This window comes from Heteronotia binoei, chromosome 2 (genome assembly GCF_032191835.1).
Source record: "Heteronotia binoei isolate CCM8104 ecotype False Entrance Well chromosome 2, APGP_CSIRO_Hbin_v1, whole genome shotgun sequence".
In the NCBI taxonomy this organism is placed as follows: Eukaryota; Metazoa; Chordata; class Lepidosauria; order Squamata; family Gekkonidae; genus Heteronotia; species Heteronotia binoei.
The window spans coordinates 18,380,737-18,399,498 of NC_083224.1; positions in this window are offsets into that span (position 1 = coordinate 18,380,737).

Here is an 18,762-nt window from a genome sequence, read left to right on the forward strand (position 1 = left end):
AAGCTCTTGGAGGATTGGCTACATCAGGGAATGTGGCCTACTATGCAAAGGAGGTCCAACTAGAATTCCACTCCTGCCCATATCCTAAGTTAGTTCTGCACTATGCTTGCCGATGACTTGAATTTCTGGCCACAGCACACTGCTTGGAATGATTTTTTTAATAATAATAATAATAAGCTTTTATTTATATCCCGCCCTCCCCGCCGAGGCAGGCTCAAGGCGGCTCACAAGACATGGTGTGAACCGTGATTACAATAAATACAATTCCTATAATAAAATGCAATTAGTAAATGCAGTTAAAAGACAGTTGCATACATAATTTAAAAACCACAATAGATTAAAGGTGCTACAGTACAGGATGTATGTATATCAAGATGGCCAGATGTCACTTTCAGCGTTCCACCTTATAGGCTTGTTGAAAGAGGACAGTTTTACACACCCTGCGGAACTGGTTAAAGTCCCGCAGGGCTCGCACTTCCTCCGGTAGCTGATTCCACCAGTGGGGAGCCATTATTGAGAAGGCCTGCTCCCTCGTTGTTTTCAGTTTGGCCTCCCTTGGTCTAGGGATTTTTAAGAGATTTTGGGAACTAGATCTCAGTGCTCTCTGGGGAACATATGGAGAGAGGCGGTCCCTAAGGTAGGCAGGTCCTCGGCCATATAGGGCTTTAAAGGTGATAACCAGCACCTCGTAGCGAACTCGAAACACAATTGGGAGCCAGTGCAGCTCCCTCAGCCTAGGCCGCACGTGTTCCCACCGAGGTAGTCCCACCAACAGCCTGGCCGCCGCATTCTGCACTAGCTGCAACTTCCAAGTTAGTTTTGTAAGACCTTTCTGAACCAAACCCACTCCGTTCTGCCTGTGAACTTGATCCCAAGTGGGTTTGCTCAGCGTCATGTCAGATCTCCTGCACTCAAGAAGGTCTGCGATGCCTCTGGAGAAGAAGCCTTTTTGTCGTTTTTCTTTTTTTTACCCTTGGAGTGCCCTAATTATACAGCGCATTGATTTTACAGTGCATTCTTGAATTGATCGCTCTGCCATGCCCCTCCCACAGGAAAGAGCTTGCGCAACAGCACTTTTTAAAAAAAAAAAAAATCTCACCAACATATTCCCAAAGCGAATCAATGCCTTTTTGCATCTTCCCGTCTCTCCCTTTCCTACAGGCTGAGAGAGAAAGAGAGAGAAAAAGCTGGAAAAGAAAGACTTCTTCGCTGCTAAATGAACAGTCAGGAAAACATCTGAAGAGAGCGGATTGGGTCCTTTGGGGGAGAAAGAACTCTCTGATGTCCAGCAGCAACCAGTTCTGGCCCTACAACGCATGGCAGACGTTGCCTGCCGCCCCCCTGCACAGCGCCCCCCCAAGCCGTGCCTCCTCCTCCCTCCCTTCTCCACCCCATGTCTATTTCAATGCCAGAATGGGACTCTAGCATCGCATTCCGGCTATGTAAAGGTGCCCTCCGCCCCCGGCCAACCAGCTGATCAATGGGTAAAACCAGGCCTTGCAGCCGCGCTCAATGTCTGTCAGGACCAACATCCTGAAAGGGCGGCCCCGCTGCCGCTGTCACCCCTCTTTACTTCCTTCCCATCCAGGAAGTGGGGAGGAGTCAGCAGCAGTGGGGCCGCCCTTTCAGGATGCTGGTCCTGACAGACAGTGAGCACGGCCACACGGTGCGGTTTTACTCGCCGGTCAGCTAATCGGCAGGGGGGCACCTTTACATAGCCAGGAATGCGGTGCTAGAGCCCCATTCCAGCACTGAAATAGACATGGGCTGCGGAAGGGAGGGAGGAGGAGGCTGGGGAGCAGGCAAAGTAAGTGTTTGCCTAGGGGAGAGGGGGGGAGGGCGAATTTTTCACCCCCCACCCTGCCAGCACCCTAGGCAACTGCCTAGTTTGACTAGTGGGCGAGCCAGTCCTGGCAGAAACATCCCCCCAAGCCAAGGCATTAATACTTAGGGTAAAGATAACATTCTCCTTCTCGCCCGGGCCGGCAGTTCCGCATTACGCTCGTCTGAGCACAGAAACTTACACTGCAATTATCTTTAATAAACTAGCCCAGATCGAGAGAGCAAGATCCGACAAAGCAGAGCGCATAATGAAATAAAACACAATCATTACATGGTTTACTAAGCGGAGGGTGAAGGTGATTTAGGCTTTTTTTTATGGCTTGCGGCCTATTTGAAATTAAAGGGGGGGGGAAGAATGCGCAGATAATGGTTGTAAAGAAGACACCTCTGCTCTGTCGCCTTACGAACGGAAGGTCATACTCTCAAGAGCAAACCATGCAGCTCGTTACTTCAGAACACTTTTTGACTACCTGGTTATTCTCACTCTTAGGACAGGTACATATGAACACACAAAGTGGATACATGCTGGATCAGACATAGGGTAGCCAGGTCCAATTCAGGAAAATATCTTAGTGCCATCCCTTTAAATGGGATGGCCAGAACTCTCTTTGGAGTTCAATTGAGCAGTACTAATCAAAGCCTCAATCCTGGCTCCACCCCCAAAGTCCTCAGATATTTCCTGAGGCCTTTCCCCCGCTTCAGGGTTATCAGAAAGCAGGGGTGGGGGGAATGTCCACTGAGGATTCCATGACACAGAGCCAGTTTGGTGTAGTGGTTAAGTGCGCAGACTCTTATCTGGGAGAACTGGGTTTGATTCCCCTCTCTTCCACTGGCAGCTGCTGGAATGGCCTTGAGTTAACCATAGCTCTCGCAGAGCTGAATTTTTGAGGGAGGGACTGTGGCTCAGTAGCAGAGCATCTGCTTGGTAAGCAGAAGGTCCCAGGTTCAATCCCTGGCATCTCCAAAAAAAGGGTCCAGGCAAATAGGTGGGAAAAACCTCCGCTTGGGACCCTGGAGAGTCGCTGCCAGTCTGAGTAGACAATACTGACTTTGATGGACCCAGGGTCTGATTCAGTATAAGGCAGCTTCATATGTCCATATTATACCCTATGGCAGGGGTGCCAAACTGCAGCTCGGGAGCCACATGTGGCTCTTTCACACATATTGTGTGGCTCCTTAAGCCCCCAGCATTCCATTGGCTAGCTTGGAGAAGGCATTTCCTTAAACCAGTTTGGTATAGTGGTTAAGTGCGTGGACTCTTATCTGGGTTAATCGGGTTTGATTCCCCACTCCTCCACTTGCACCTGCTGGAATGGCCTTGCGTCAGCCATAGTTTTCGTAGGAGTTGTCCTTGAAAGGGCAGCTTCTGGGAGAGCTCTCTCAGCCCCACCCACCTCACAGGGTGTCTGTTGTGGAGGGAGAAGATATAGGATAGAAAGAATCATAGAGTTGGAAGGGATTGCCAGGATCATTTAATCCAACTTCTTGCACAGTGCAGGAAACCCACAAATACCTACCCCAAATTCACAGGATCTTCATAACTGTCAGAAGTCCATCCAGCCTCTGTTTAAATACCTCCAAGGAAGGAGAGCCCACCACCTCCTGAGGAAGCCTATTCCACTGAGGAATCGCTCTAACTATCAGGAAGTTCTTCCTAATGTTGAGCCGGAAACTCTGTTGATTTAATTTCAACCCATCGGTTCTGGTCCTACCTTCTGGGGCCATAGAAAACAGCTCCACACCATCTTCCATATGACTTGTACTTGAAGATGGTGATCAAATCACCTCCTAGCTGCCTCCTCTCCACGCTAAACATCCCCAGCTCCTTCAACCTTTTCTCATAGGACTTGGTCTCCAGACCCCTCACCATCTTCATCACCCTCCTCTGGACCCATTTCAGCTTGTCTATATCCTTCTTAAAATGTGGTGCCCAAAACATAAGAACATGAGAGAAGCCATGTTAGATCAGGCCAATGGTCCATTTAGTCCAACACTCTGTGTCACACAGTGGCAATTTTTTTATACACACACACACGCACACACACACTGTGGCTAATAGCCACTGATGGATCTCTGCTCCATATTTTTATCTAAACCCCTCGTGAAGGTGGCTATGCTTGTGGCCACCACCGCCTCCTGTGGCAGCGAATTCCACATGTTAATCACCCTTTGGGTGAAAAACTGAACAGAATACTCCAGGTGAGGTCTTACCAGAGCAGAGTAAAGCGATACTATCACATCACGTGATCTGGACACTATACTTCTGTTGATGCAGCCAAAAATTGCATTTACCTTTTAGCCACCGCATCACACTGTTGACTCATGTTCAGCGCATGATTCAATAAGACCCCTAGATCCTTTTCGCACATACTACTGCTAAGACAAGTCTCCCCCATCCTATAACTATGCATGGGATTTTAAGCTGCTCTGAGTATCTGATTCAGAGAGAACGGTGGGGTATAAATCTGCAATTCTTCTTCTCCAAGCCAAGTCAGCCAGCAGCTTGAAGAACGCATTTAAAGTTAAAGTTGCTTTCTTTCCATCTCTCCCTCCCTCCTTCCTCCTCTGATCTATTTGCCTGCCTGCCTGCCTTCTGGCTCTCAGACCATGTTATGTTCATGTCTGGTGGCTCTGAAACATCTGATGTTTATTCTATGTGGCTCTTAAGTTAAACAACTTTGGCCGTCCCAGCCCTATGGAAACTAATCCCCATAGGGTATAATGGAGAATCAATCCGTGGGTATCTGAAGCTCTGGGAGGGTTCTTTTTTTCGGTAGAGACACCAAACATTCTGCATAGCATCTAGCGCCTTTCTTAAAAAAAAAAGTTTCAAAACCATGGACCAGAGGGTGCGATTCTATGAGCCCCCAAAGGAGATGCCCCTATCCTCCATTATTTCCAGCGTAGGGAAGGCATTTAAAAGGTGTACAGTCCTTTAACTGTGATGGCCACAACTCCCTTTGGAGTCCAGTTATGCTTGTCACACCCTTGCTCCTGGCTCTACCTCAATGTCTCTTGACTCCACGCCCAAAGTCTCCTGACTCCAGCACCCAAAGTCCCCAGATATTTCTTGAATTGGAATTGGCAATGCTCGTAAAGTAGTTGTTGTGTAGGCTGTTGTATTTGCATTTCAGTGATGAAACAGACTACGGTCCAGGACCTAGAGGCCAGCAGTATAAGCGGGAGTAGGCTTCCCAACCCTCCTGCCCTGGCGAGGGACCCCAGGATTTCCACCCTCTTCCCCCGCTCCCCAAAAAAATGGAAGCGGGGGGAGGGGGGAAACGGCACCGGGGAGCATGGTGAGCCGCCGCATCCCAGAACGGGCGAGGCCGCCACGCCGCTGCCGCCCCCTCCCCGCCCACTGCAGCTGCTCCTCCGAGATGGGCCCAGGCTGAGCGCATCTCGGAGGAGCAGCCAAGAGGCGGCAGCAGCGCAGGCAAAACCAGAGAAGGGGAGGGCGGAGGCAGGCCAGGAGCATGGCGAGCCGCGAATCCGGGCCCTTCTAGGACCCAGACTCGTGGCTCGCCACACCCCCAGCCCGCCTCCACCCCCCCCCTCCGATTCCACCCCAGAGGCGGAGCGGGCGAGGCCGCCGCGCCGCTGCCGCCCCCCCCCCCGGCAGCTTCTCCTCCGAGATGGGCTCTGCCGCCTCTTCTCCGCTCGCCGTGGCTGCTCCTCCGAGATGGGCTCAGCCTGAGCCCATCTCGGAGGAGCAGCCACGGCGAGCGGAGAAGAGGCGGCAGCAGCGCAGCGGCGTTGCCCGCTCCGAGACGGGGTGGCTTGCCACACTCCCCGGCGCCGTTTCCCCCCCCCCCCCTAGCTCCACCCCAGTGTATCCTGGCTCCACCCCCAAAGTCTCCTGGCTCCGCCCCCAAAGTCCCCAGATATTTCTGGGATTGGACTTGGCAACCCTAAGCGGGAGTCAAGGGGGGAAGTCTTTCTTGTTAAGATTACATATTTGTGAGCAGGCTTCATTGTGGGCGGGAGCTACCAGGAGCAGAGCTTCGGAACCTCTAAATTTTATTGTGCTCTTTCTTTCTTACCCTGCCCCCCCCAATAATTGCTTCTGGGCTCCATTGGTCAAACCTCCCCCCCCCCGTTGAGAATTTTGCTGAACTTTAGGATTTGACAAACTTTGTAATATTTTTGTCCCCACCAAAAAAATGGGGAAATAACCAAAACATATAAAACAGGACAGTTTGAGAAGACAGAGATTGGGAGAAAGACGTTTTAAGCCGCATTTCTGCTCCAGCTGTGAAAAGAAATGGAAAATAAATAAATAAATAAATAAATAATAAATAAATAAATAAATAATGCAAATATATGCATTAAGCTTGGGACATCTTTTATTACCCCCACACACATGCACAACTTTTTATTATTTTTGTCTTCTGTGATTATTGTCTAAGGTTGCCAGCTCTGGGATAGGAAATACCTGGAAATCTTAGCCAGTTTGGTGTAGTGGTTAAGTGTGCGGACTCTTATCTGGGAGAACCGGGTTTGATTCCCCACTCCTCCACTTGCACCTGCTAGCATGGCCTTAGGTCAGCCATAGCTATCGCAGGAGTTGTCCTTAAAAGGGCAGCTGCTGTGAGAGTCCTCTCAGCCCAATTTACATTCCAGAATGTTCTGGGGCAAAAAATGGTGTGATTTCTTCCAGTTTGGTGTAATGGTGAAGTGCATGGATTCTTATCTGGGAGAACTGGGTTTGATTCCCCCACTCCTCTACTTGCACCTGCTGGAATGGCCTTGGGTTAGCTATAGCACTTGCAGAGGTTGGCCTTGAAAGGGCAGCTGCTGTGAGAGTCCTCTCAGCCCCACCCACCTCACAGGGTGTCTGTTGTGAGGGAGGGACATAAAGGAGATTGTGAGCCACTCTGAGACTCTGAGTGGAGGGCAGAATATAAATCCAATGTCTTCTTCTTCGTCTTAGTGGTGAAGCGTGGGGAGGGCAGGGGTTAGAGAGGGGAAGGGCCTCAGCCATAGAATACACCCTCCTAAGCAGTCATTTTCTCTAGGGGAGGAGAACAGACACCACAGCTGCCATTCCCCAGTTGGGTTCAGGGGATCCGACAGTTTGGAGGCCCTCCCCCCGCTTCAGGGTCATCAGAAAGGGAGGGGGATGTCTGCTGGGCACTCCATTATTCCCTATGGAGACCGATTCTCATAGGGTATAATTGAGAATTAATCTGCAGGTATCTGCGGCTCTGGGGAGGGCTGTTTTTTAAGGTAGAGGCACCAGATTTGCAGCATAGCAAATTTCAAAAAGATTGGACTGGGAGGTTTAATTCTATGAGCCGCCAAAGAAGGTGCCCCTATCCTTCATTATTCCAAATGGAGGGAAGGCATTTAAAAGGAGCCCGGTCCTTTTAAATGTGATGGCCAGAACTCCCTTCAAAGTTCAGTTGTGCTTGCCACACCCTTGCTCCTGGCTCCACCCCAAAGTCTCCTGGCTCCACCCCCAAAATCCCCAGATATTTCTTGAGTCGGACTTGGCAAACCTAACAGACACCATGTGAGGTAGGTAGGGCTGAGAGAACTGCTGTTGAGAGAACAGCTCTGAGAGAACTATGAGTGGCCCAAGCTCACTCAGCAGCTGTGTGAGGAGAAGTGGGGAAACAAACTCGGTTCTCCAGATTAGAGTCTGCACTCCTAGCCACTACACCAAACTGACTCTCCACACCAAACCGATCTTGGTCGTCTGGAGTTCAATTGTAATAAGTGGGAGATCTTTAGATGCCACCTGGGGGTTGGGAACCAGGGGTGGAATTCTAGCAGGAGCTCCTTTGCATATTAGGCCACATACCCCTGAGGCAGCCAATCCCTCAGGAGCTTACAAAAAAGAGCCTTGTAAGCCCTTGGAGGATTGGCTACCTCAGGAGTGTGTGGCCTAATATGCAAAGGAGCTCCTGCTAGAATTCCACCCCTGTTGGAAACTATTAATATCCAGTCATATGAAGAGTTCTATGGAGCTTGAAAACTTGCATTCATTATCTTATGATATTTTGGTTGGCTTTGATTTTTTAAAAAGGTGTTTTATTACTGTTGATTTTGGAAGGAATCCCCCCCGCCACCCCCGTCCCTAGACCAACACAGGGATAATGTTAGAAATATTCTACATTGCTGGCACTATAATAAACTCGCCCTTCAGCTCACTCTAACATAACGTCCCTGGTTATGGTTAGAGGCTGACCTTTGTATGAATGGCAACTAACTACAGGCAAGCATATGCCTGCACAAAGTATCTGTAAATGGCTAAATGCGTATTTTCCCCAAAAAATATGCTATGCATTTGAAGGGAGGGGGGGGGGACCATAAAGCACAAAAACTTGAAATTTGGCAGTGAACTAGTTTATCCTAAATTATATTTGAAGCATGCTTAGTTTTGGAAGCCATAATGCAGATTTATGCAGAGAAATTACTTTTTATGATCCTAGATGTAAATGCTCACATCTCGGGTTATCAATTTTGCAATTCTAATGAATGTTCCCAGAAAAATAACTTCGCCCTTCCTAATTCAGGAAAAATGAAAATGCTATTTAATAGACACTCAAAAAAATTAAAAATCATCCCTTCTTGGGTTTGCCAACCTCCAGGTGAGACCTGGGGATTTCTTGGAATCGCAATCCGTGTGCCCTCTAAGCTGCGTTAGTGTGAGCTAACTCATAGTTTTTTAGCCTCTGGCTCACACATTTTTGTCTTAGATCAGGAAAACAGACCCCAGAGCAACCTAATTGATGCAGGAGCTCACAATTTTAATGACAGTAGCTCACAAAGTAGAATTTTTGCTCACAAGACTCCACAGCTTAGAGGGAGTATTGATCACAATTGATTTCTAAAGATCAGTTTTCTGGGAGGAAATGACTGTTTTGAAGGGTGGACTCTCTGGCATTACACCAGGAATTCCCCAAACCAAAATTGGGGACCCCACCACTTCTAAAAGAGAAAAGGCTTCATCAGACACACAAATGGATCTTTTCAAAAGAAAATGCATTCATGTGCTATGTGACGGAACCGGCCCGATTCTGCCTTCAGACCCGGTCCCGTCAACTCCCTATTGAGTCGCCAACTCCTGGAGGGAGCTATTTCTCCTCCGGCCACTTGGGCTCGCTGCCACCACCTGCTCAGTCTAGGGGTTCAGATTGAGAGGAACAGGACTCCCAATCCCCCTCTCCAGCTATGAGGCCAGGCCTCAAGGTCCTCTGCCACCCTGTACTTGGGTATCACAGAGACCTCAGCACTTCTTTGGGGAACCCCTGGAGGATTGGCACCTTATCCAACTGCATGCCTTCCCCCTTCCCCGGGGCCCCCCTTCATAAAGCAGCGTGGTCTAAGCGGTCGGGATCTATGTGGTACAGAGTTTGACTGCCAGCATTCAAAACAGTAAAAATATTTAATTAAAAGAGAAAAAGAAAAGAAAAGAAGAACAAAACAAAAACAGTTGCATGTAAAAGGTTAACACAGCACAGCACCCGCACAGCAAACAGCATGACAAAGAAAAGGTGGTTATAAACGCATCGTATTGTCCCTGGTCTAAACTTGCCCTGCCTTGAAGATGACTTACTTGGTCTGACTACCTGGGGGCCTTTTCCTCTTGAATAGGCCCCTTGCACAGGCAGGAGCCCCCATGCTCACAACCTCCTCCTTGGAGCGCCAGTTGAGGACTGCCTCTCTTCAAATAATTCAAAATGCAAAGAACAAAAGAACTTCCTGCCTCTCGAGGAGGCTTTCCCCCTAGAGTTGCTGGTTTGGCTCTGGAAGGGAGGGGGGGTTGAGGCTAGGCCAAAGCCTGCTTAGCAGTTTCATGTTCCCTCCCAACTAAGATGGCGTTTCTCCACATGCTATAAATATCATCTCAAGAATGATTTATTACTGTTGATTTTGGAAGGTCGCCCCCCCCCCCCGCCCCCTTCCCCAGACCAACACAGGGATAATGTTAGAAATATCCTACGTTGAAATTGCTGGCACTATAATAACCTCACCCTTCACCTCACTCTAACATAATGTCCCTGGTTAGAGGCTGACCTCTGTATAAAATTAAATCAAAAGAGTTTCCAGCTCAACATTAGGAAGAACTTCCTGACCGTTAGAGCGATTCCTCAGTGGAACAGGCTTCCTTGGGAGATGGTGGGCTCTCCTTCCTTGGAGGTTTTTAAACAGAGGATAGATGGCCATCTGACAGCAATGAAGATCCTGTGAATTTAGGGGGAGGTGTTTGTGAGTTTCTTGCATTGTGCAGGGGGTTGGATTACAATAGATGACCCTGGAGGTCCCTTCCAACTCTATGATTCTATGATTTTAAGAATATACTGTGAGGTTGATATACTTTTCAAAAAGGAGGAGGAGAAAAAGAAAGAAAGAAAGAAAGAAAGAAAGAAAGAAAGAAAGAAAGAAAGAAAGAAAGAAAGAAAGAAAGAAAGAAAGAAAGAAAGAAAGAAAGAAAGAACACTGGTTCATCAGTTTCCCATTGCAATGGGAGCACGCCCCAGTGATGAAAGTTTTTAAAAAAAAATTAAAAAGAATGCTGATGGACCGCTTGAAAAGAATGCTGAATCTCCAGCCAGGTGATCGCAGCACCTTCCCGCTGTGATTAAAGCAGACAGGCAGTACTTTATTATGGCAGCATGCCTGAAAAGCTCCTGCAGACCAAATCGCCGATATGAATGGTGAGTGGCAGCGCAGTAACTCTTCTTCCAGTCGGCGCACATGGTCCGTCTGCACAAAATTTGTCAGCTGGATGACTCCAAGGAGCTCCAGTCAGCAGCTCATCTTGCCCAGCGAGCAGCTCAGAGGGGTGGGTGGTCAGATGAATCACTGCCCCCCTCCCAGCCCAGAGGGTGGGTTGCCAGCTTCCAGGCAGGGGCTGGAGATCTCCCAGGGCTACAGCTGGTCTCGGGGCTATATAGATTGCTTATTTATTATTCATTTATTTAATACATTTATTCCACGTCTCTTGGTGATTGCCTGTCCCTCAGGTCCCAGTGGGGGATCCTCTGGTTTTGCAGGCTCCTCCCCACCACCAGCCACCTGCCCAGCAGGGGGAAGCCCCGCCCCAACAGCCATCATGTGCCTTTCCACCTCCAAAGGCTTAGAAGAAGCTTAGAAACTTGGAAGGTGTATAAATCTCAGTAGAAGCAAGGCTGAATGAGGGTGGGGTGAACCAGCAGAGCCGCCAGGCTGTTCCCAGTGTCTGTGAAGCTGTGAGAAAGGAAGAAAGCCCAGTCCCTCTCTTTTACATTCCTTTCAGATATGTTTTGCATAGTAAAGAATAAGCTAGAACCTTTCCTTTCCTGTGTTAGTCTGAAGAATTTGGTGGAAATACAGCTGATGGTGACACTCAGCAACTCCCATGAGTAAATTGCCCCAGGGAGAGCATAAAAGTGTGCGCTTGCCAGGGCTTTATTTGAGCAGGAATGTATGGGAACGCAGTTCTGGCTGGCTTGGCATTGGTGGTGTGCCGTAATATGCAGATGAGTTCCTGGTGGCTTTTTCCACAAAAAAAGCCCTGTGTGAAACAACAGTGACATCAGGGGGTTGTGGCCTAATATGCAAATAAGTTCCTGCTGAGCTACCAAACCCCCCCCCAACCTTGGTGCTTGCAAACGGCATTCATTTTGGCTGCTTTGTGAGTGTGTGCACATGAGTTCATTTCCATTTAGTGGAAGTGCAGCCAGCTGCTGGGGGACAAGGAAATGAGGACTGCATTCAGGGAAATTGCACTGCTGTATTTTTATTTATTTGTTTTAGGGAATGAGAAAGTCTCCTGGCTCCACCCCCAAAGTTCTCAAGGATTTTCTGAGCTGGACCTGGCAACCCGACCTGGAGAATATGGCTGCTTTGGAAGGTGAATTGTATGGTGCTATACCCTACTGAAGCCCCTCCCCTCCCTAAACTTCATCCTCCCAGGCTCCACCCCCAAATCTCCAGGTGTGTCCAAAAACAGATCTCACCTCAAGGTAAAGCAGGAATTCAATTGTGTTCTCTGATACAATCTATACACGATGCTGTGATTAACTATTTCACCCTTAGCTTGATTCTTTAAAAACAAAACTCTTAATATTAAGCAACTCATAAATTCCAATCAATTAAAGCCAGGTTCAGTTCATCAATGAGCCAATCTCCCCCCGCCTCTCCTGAGATCAAGCCAAAGTAATTTCATCAACAGCGTCAATTCATCCATTTTTCCCTCCTCCTCGCTGCCAGCTTTTTAATCAAGTAATTCATTCACATGGATCCAGAAACGGCCTGTTTTAATCAGAATTATTAATGGAAATGTCCTCCTCCCACCCCTTTTAAGGCAGGTTTTAAAATGATAAGGATCCCTCTGTTTATTTATTTTTTAAAAAAAACACATTTCACACAAACTCTCTCGTGATGGTTCTGTTTGTTTCAACACAGAACTTTTCCTCTGCATCCTTCTGCAACTTTATGGCTTCCGTCGTATGTTGACCCAAATACCAGAACACCACCTGGACATTGCTGACATGATGACATCACTTCCGGTGCACGCCAGAAGTGAAGTCACAGCTAGGGTTGCCAAGTCCAATTCAAGAAATATCTGGGGACTTTGGGGGTGGAGCCAGGAGACTTTGGAGGTGGGGCCAGGAGACATTGGGGCGGAGCCAAGAGCAAGGGTGTGACAAGCATAATTGAACTCCGAAGGGAGTTCTGGCCATCACGTTGAAAGGGACAGCACACCTTTTCAATGCCTTCCTTCCATAGGAAATAATGAAGGATAGGGGCACCTTATTTGGGGGCTCACAGAATTTGACCCCCTGGTCCAATCGTTTTGAAACTTGGAGGGTATTTTGGGGAGAGGCACTAGATGCTATACTGAAAATTTGGTGCCTCTACCTCAAAACACAGCCCCCCTAGAGCCCCCGATATCCGCAGATCAATTCCCCATTATTCCCTGAAACTGCTGGAGATCTAGAGCTGTGGGGGCTGTGGGGGTGCGGCTTCCCCCGCCAGCTAGCTGGCTGGGGGTGGAGGGGAAACCTGTAAAACCAGGAGATCCCCTGCTGGGACCTGGGGATTGGGAAGCCTAGTTACAGCACTGCTGGCAATGGACCCTGGGCCTCCCTCTCCCTCTCCTGATAAGTCCCCCCATTGGCCAGCTGAATAGTGCAGGGGGTGTGGTCTGGCAGCAGGGGACCTCCGTCTCCACCAAGGGATCTGGCAGCAACCCTACCCCCTTCCATCTCCTAAAAGGCAAAGGAGGTGATCACCCAGGGCTTTTTTTGTAGCAGGAACTCCTTTGCATATTTGGCCACACAGCCCTGATGTAGCCAATCCTCCAAGAGCTTACAGTAGGCCCTGTACTAAGAACCCTTTAGGCCAGGGGTGTCAAACATGCGGCCCAGGTGTCAAATCAGGCCCTCAGAGGGCTCCTATCAGGCCCCTGAGCAACTCCTTGGGTTAGCCATAGCTCCTCTTCTCTCCTTGGGTTAGCCATAGCTCTGGCAGAGGTTGTCCTTGAAAGGGCAGCTGCTGTGAGAGCCCGCTCAGCCCCACCCACCTCACAGGGTGTCTGTTGTGGGGGGAGAAGATATAGGAGATTGTAAGCCACTCTGAGTCTCTGATTCAGGGAGAAGGGCGGGGTATAAATCTGCAATTCTCTCTCTCCCTCACTTCCTTCTTCATCTCTCTCGCTTCCTTCTGCATCTCAACTTGTTTTGCAAGGCTTGCTGAATCACACAGGAGCTACAGAGCAAAACCTTGATTTTATCCATTGGTTGAGGCTTCTCCCCCTCCTGGTCTCCTGGGGAGGGAGGGAAAGTGCCAGAGCTTCCTTTGCCCAGTCGCCTGGATCCCATGGGAGAAATACAAAGAAAGCACCTTTAAGACCAACAAGTGCTAATGTTTTAAGTATATTTTATTTTAAGTGTTTTTAAAAAAATCTTTAGTCGTGTTTGTCTGTGTCCTTTAAAAAGTTTATATCTCTGCTACCTAATCTTAAATAGGTTCACACATGGCCCGGCCCAACACGACCCAGCCCAGCCCGACAAGGTCTCATTTATGTCAGATCTCATTATGTCAGCACCCCTGCTCTAAGCTGTTGGAGGATTGGCTACATCAGGGGTGTGTGGCCTAACATGCAAAGGAGTTCCTGCTACTAAAAAAAGCCCTGTAGCCACCTATGAGCTGTACTACACTAGGAGCTTGGAAATCTAGGACCATTGCTTGGCCACAAACCATTGGCAGAGAAGTGTGGATCAGGGCTGGACCACTGAAAGGGATGCCAACCTCCATGCGTTGGCTGGAGACCTCCCAGAATTACAACTGCTCTCCAGGCGACAGAGATCAGCTCCCTGGAGACAATGACAGTTTCGGGGAGGTGGACGTTGTGGCATTATCCTCACCTGGGATTCATCCCCTCCCCAATCGTGTCTTAGGGGAGGGACGGTGGCTCAGTGGTAGAGCATCTGCTTGGGAAGCAGAAGGTCCCAGGTTCAATCCCTGGCATCTCCAAAAAAGGGTCCAGGCAAATAGGTGTGGAAAACCTCAGCTTGAGACCCTGGAGAGCCGCTGCCAGTCTGAGAAGACAAGACTGACTTTGATGGACCGAGGGTCTGATTCAATAGAAGGCAGCTTCATATGTTCATATGTTCCACAAACTCCACCATGAAATCTCCAGAAATCTCCAAACTAGGGTTGCCAGGTTTCTCCTGGGAAATGGTGGGGGATGGAGAGGCCTTACTGAGAGCAGGAGGGAGGCCCAGTCAACGTTGCAGCAATGCACTGACATCACTTCCAGTTAGGGCTGCCAAGCCGCCAATCTGGGCAGGGGTTCTCCCGCCCAGGAGGTTCCCAACCCGCCGGCCCACAATGGGGCAGCTGGGGGAACCTCCCCCAACATCGCCGGCACAACGACGTCACCCGTCGCCGGCCACTCTAGGTGTTTCCGGGGAAACTCTATGGTTTTCCCAGACACTCTAGCAATTTGTGGTAGAAAACTCTATGGTACATTAGGTAACGCAATATGGTACGACAGGTAACGCAAGTGACAGCATTGCACCACGTGTGCAAAGTGCTCACAAAACAAGTCCCCCGCCAGAGCCCGTGGGGGACTTGGCAACCCAGTGTGACCTGGAAGTGATGTCATCACACAGCGACGTTGAGTGATGCTCTGGTAGTTGGGCAAAAAATGTATGGTAAATTTGACTTCTGCCGTAAAAGGTTTTGCCCAAATACCAGAGCATCACTCGACATCCCTGATGTGATGACATCACTTCCTAGACACATGACTGCACATGTTGGAGTAAGTTCCACCCTCCAGCCAGCTGACTGGCAGCAGGGTGGTGGGGTCTGGTGACAGGGGATCCCGCCTCCACCAGGGCGTCCCGCAACCCCTATTCCTAACACAGTGTTGGCAACTCTGCGAGGAAACAGGGCTAACGCTTCACTCTGTGTGCCATTCTTCCAATCCAAACTGCCCCTTGGGGCTTAGGGTTGCCAGTCTCCAGGTGGGGCCTGGAGATCTCCCGCTTTTACAAATGATCTCCAACTTGCAGAGATCAGTTCCCCTGGAGAAAATGGCTGCTTTGAAGGGTGGACTCTATGGCACTACACCATGCTGAGAACCCTCCTATCCCCAAACCCCGCCCTCTCCTGGATCCATCCCCAGGTAGTTTCCAACACAGACCTGGCAACCCTATTGGGGATAGATTTAAACCCAGGAAAAAGATAGGCCTAAGTTTGGTATAGCGGTTAAGTGCACGGAATCTTATCTGGGAGAACCGGATTTGATTCCCCCCTCCTCCACTCACAGCTGCCGGAATGGCCTTGGGTCAGCCATAGCTCTGGTAGAAGTTGTCCTTGAAAGCACAGCAGCTGTGAGAGCTCTCTCAGCCCCACCCACCTCACAGGATGTCTGTTGGGGGGAAGGTAAAGGAGATTGTGACCGCTCTAATATTCAGAGTATAGGGCGAGATATAAATCCAATATTTTCTTCTTCTTGTTCTTCTCTTTAAACCTGGGCGGGGAGAGACTAAGCCTCAAAAGGAGGACATTAAAAACTGGATGCTTAAACCGTTTGAGGGTTTAAGCAAGTTAGAGTTATTATCGCAGGATAAGAGATTTTATAAACCATTCATTCTTTTGATTTAACAGGCAGGATTAAGCCCGGCTGGGTGGGTTTTTTAAGCAAAATGTGAAAGATGGCGGTTGGGAATGAACCTAATTGTTCATCTAACCTTTCAAATATCTTGGATGAGGTTCCAATCAGTGTCTTTACCTCAGGTTATAGATTGGAAGAAATGGGGCCATTAAAACCCTATGAAAGTATATCCACATAACATTTAAACAGAGTTTTGCTGAGGGATGGCCTCCATAGCTGAAGGGGAGGTTCTGTTTCATGGCCTTTCTTTGGGGCAGATTTGCCCTGCTTTTTCTACCTTTATCATTTTTACAGAAGAAGAAGAAGAAGAAGAAGAAGATGATGATGATGATGATGATGATGATGATGATGATGATGATGATGATGATGATGATGATGATGATTATGATGATTTTGGATTTATATCCTGCCCTCCACTCCGAATGTCAGAGTCTCAGAGCGGCTCACAATCTCCTTTATCTTCCTCCCCCCACAACAGACACCCTGTGAGGTGGGTGGGGCTGGAGAGAGCTCTCCCAGCAGCTGCCCTTTCAAGGACAACCTCTGCCAGAGCTATGGCTGACCCAAGGCCATTCCAGCAGGTGCAAGTGGAGGAGTGGGGAATCAAACCCGGTTCTCCCAGATAAGAGTCCGCACACTTAACCACTACACCAAACTGGAAGAAATCACACCATTTTTTGCCCCCGGAACATTCTAGAATGTAAATTGGGACTATTTCTAATGGTTTTTGCCACTGGCCAGTACTAATCTGAGGAGTCAGGTGTAAATATTTTTATTGTTCTTATACATTCATTCTAGGGTTGACAATCCCCAGGTGGGGGCAGGCGATCCCCTGGTTTGGAGGATCTTCAGGGTCATCAGAAAGAGGGGGGAAGGGAAATGTCTGCTGCGCACTCCATAGGATATAATAGAGAATTGATCTATGGGTATCTGGAGCTTTGGGGAGGGGGGCTGTTTTTTTAGTTAGAGGCGCCACATTTTCAGCATAGCATCTGATGACTCTCCTCAAAACACCTTCCAGGTTTCAAAAATACTGGACTGTTGCCAGGGGGTCCAATTCTATGAACCTCAAAGAAGGTGCCCCTATCCATTATTTCCAGTGGAGGGAAGGCATTTAAAAAATGTGCGGTCCCTTTAAATGTGGTGGCCAGAACTCCCTTTGGAGTTCAATTCTGCTTGTCGCAACCTTGCTCCTGCCTCCACCCCCAATGCCTTCTGGCTCCACCCCCAAAGTTTCCTGACTCCACCCCCCCCCCCAAAGTCCCCGGATATTTCTTGAATTGGACCTGGCAACCCTAATTCAGTTATTCAGGCAGGAGCTTCGGAAAGCAAACAAGCCCAAAATCTGAACTCAGAAGGTGAGACATATGAAACTTGGGCAGGAAGGACCCCTAAGAATGACTACAAGCTAGAGCTGACAACCCCCAGGTGGTATCAAAACTATAGGATCTTAGCGTATAGCTGTGTAAATAAAAAAAATGCTAAGAGCCACCATAAATTTAAACAACCAGACAGTGTAATGTAGAGGTCAGTGGTGTTCTAACCAAGCTTGCACATAGAATTTCAAATAAACTAGAGCATGTAGCAAAAAGGTATTCACAGAAAGTTCAAAAACAGGCTTTCCAATCACAAAAGAGTAACAATATCCCAGTAGTGTTTAATTCATAGAGCTAAAGGAAGCTCTTCCAAAGACGTCTCTTCTAGCTATCAAGACGTTTCATCCGTCTTTCTTCAGTTTGGAGGCTTTTTTATCACTGGAATCCAATCTTTACAATACATTCATAGAAGACCAACAAGGTTCAAAACATACCTGGAAATCTAACAAGTCTTCAAATCCTTTTTGAAGTTCTATGTGCAAGCTTGGTCAGAACACCACTGACCTCTACATTACAGTGTCTGGTTGTTTAAAATGTATGGTGTCTCTTAGTGGTTTTTTTATTTACACAACCCCCAGGTGGTGGCTGGAGATGTCTCACTATTTAAACTGATCTCCAGAGAGAGATCCATTCGCCTGGAGAAAGTGACCACTTGGGAAGGTGGACTCTATGGCATTGTACCCCACTGAAGTTCCACCTTTCCCCATATTCCATCCTCCTCGGGCTCCAGGCCCCGCCCCCCAAAAAAGCCCCAAATATTTCCCAACCTCGAGCTGTCAACCCTGTCACAACCACAGATACTGTGCTGAAGAAAAATCAACCCGCTCTAGGCACCATAATTTGAACTCAGCGCTACGGGCCTGTCCATGGAATCTTTCTGAAGCTTTAAAAGGTGAGGAACACCGAATCCTCCAGAAAACAGCAGCCAAAGATCTTACTAACCTTTACAGCAGGGGTGTCGAACATGTGGCCCAGGGGCCGAATCAGGCCCCCAGAGGGCTTCTATCGGGCCCCCGAGCAATTAGATGTCATCTGCTTCCTTCTCCTCCTCTCTTGCTTCCTTCTGCATCACAGCTTGCTTTTCAAGGCTTGCTCAATCACACAACAGAGCTACTGAGCCAAACCTCTCTTCTTTCTATTGCTTGTGGCTCCTCCCCCTCCTGGTCCCCTGGGGAACGAAGGAAAGAGCCAGAGCTTCCTTTGCCCAGTTCCCTGGATCCCATGGAAGAAATACATAGACAGCACCTTTAAGATCAAATGCTAATGTTTTAAGGATATTTTAAGGGGGTTTTTTAAAAAAAAAATGTGTTTGTCTGTGTCCTTTATAAAGTTTATATCTCTGCTACCTAATCCTAAATTGGTACACACATAGCCTGGCCCAACCCAACATAGCTCAGCCTGACAAGGTCTCATTTATGTCAGATT